Source organism: Rhincodon typus, unplaced genomic scaffold (genome assembly GCF_021869965.1).
Source record: "Rhincodon typus isolate 14 unplaced genomic scaffold, sRhiTyp1.1 hic_rhity00001394, whole genome shotgun sequence".
Lineage (NCBI taxonomy): Eukaryota > Metazoa > Chordata > Chondrichthyes > Orectolobiformes > Rhincodontidae > Rhincodon > Rhincodon typus.
Window position 1 is genome coordinate 13,464 of NW_025967032.1, and position 375 is coordinate 13,838.

Here is a 375-nt window from a genome sequence, read left to right on the forward strand (position 1 = left end):
CATGGGAGAGGGCGCTGTCGGAGGGTCAGTGCCGAAGGAGTGGGTACTGTCAGAGGGTCAGTGCCGAGGGAGTGGGTACTGTCAGAGGGTCGGTGCTGAGAGAGCAGGCGCTGTCGGAGGGTCAGCGCTGAGGGAGTGAATTGATGGTATTTTCTTGTTCTCTGTCAGGATGAACTGAGTTGTGGCGATGATAGAGGCCGTCGGTTTCTGCCCCAGTTGTGTGGCAATGGTCTGGACTCGGTGTGAGCAGGGAGAGCGGCTGGAGAGAGATGTCTGCTGCAGGATGTGAATATGGTGATAATGACCAGATCACACAGTGTGACCGTCGGGATACGGAGACCGGGGAACTGTGCACGGTGCTCCGAGTGTGGGTCT